We start from the raw sequence: 1,186 nt of genomic DNA on the forward strand, positions 1-1,186 counted from the left end.
TTTCTGATGTTATATTTATTCCTGACGATGTGTAAAGAAATTTTAATTTATTAAGTCTCTTAATGAATTCTTTATACTGAAAAATATATATTGAAGAAGATAAATATGTTCTTTTGAATATATACGTTTTTGTGTCGTAACTCCTTTATTATTATTTATATATATATATACACACACACACACACACACACATATATATACGTGCATATATACACGCACATATATGTGTGTTTGTGTATGCATGCATGTGTGGGCATGTTTGTGTTGTGCCTTCTCATCAACACTTGACAACTAGTGTTGGTTTGGTTACATCCCTACAACTTAGTATTGCAGAAAAAAAAGGCGGTCAATAGAATGAGCACCAATTTGAAAAAAAAAAAACAAAAACAAAAAAAAATAATGATATTTCGATTGGTTTTGATTGCTTAAAAAAGCAAAAAAAAAAAAAAAATTTAAAAATGGTATCTCAGTATGGTATGGCTGCAATCCAATGGCCAAAATAACAAAAACAGCTAAAAGAATAAATGAATGAAGGAAACTCATCTATATTTAATGTCCACTAAACTTCTCATTTCCTTTCCAGCAGAAAAAAAAAAAAGTCATAATAATATTCACCTTCTCTTCAAGTTGGTACAAAGTTCAATAAGGTTACATTGAGCCATTCGATTGACACTGGCCAAGTGATTCAGAATAGATCAGCTCACATGTCAGTTTGTCTCAAAGAGATATTTGCCTCGGTTTGTATATATCTATTTGATATTCATAGATAAATATACAGAAACATCTGCCCTTATCTCTTAGTATATGTGTCTGTCTGCCTGACCGTTTGCATGTATGGCCGTCTGTCCGTCTGTCTATCTCTCTTTCCCTTTCTCATTTTGTTTCTATCCAGCTATCAACCTCTGTATTTTTCTTCTCTGTCTGTCTGTCTGTCTGTCTCTCTTTCTCTCTCTCTTGCTTGCCCTTTCTTTCTCAACTTATTCATGTTTTTTTCCTTTCTTTCTCACTTTTTATACACAGCAACAGACACTCACTCACACACACACAAACACACACACACTCTCTCACACACACACTCTCACAGACACAAAACACACACAGAGCATGGGAAATAACCATCTGCTGCATGGTATATTTTGATTTCATGTACTATCATATAACACACACACACACACACACACACACA

The sequence above is a fragment of the Octopus bimaculoides genome, chromosome 20 (genome assembly GCF_001194135.2).
Source record: "Octopus bimaculoides isolate UCB-OBI-ISO-001 chromosome 20, ASM119413v2, whole genome shotgun sequence".
NCBI classification, from domain to species: Eukaryota; Metazoa; Mollusca; class Cephalopoda; order Octopoda; family Octopodidae; genus Octopus; species Octopus bimaculoides.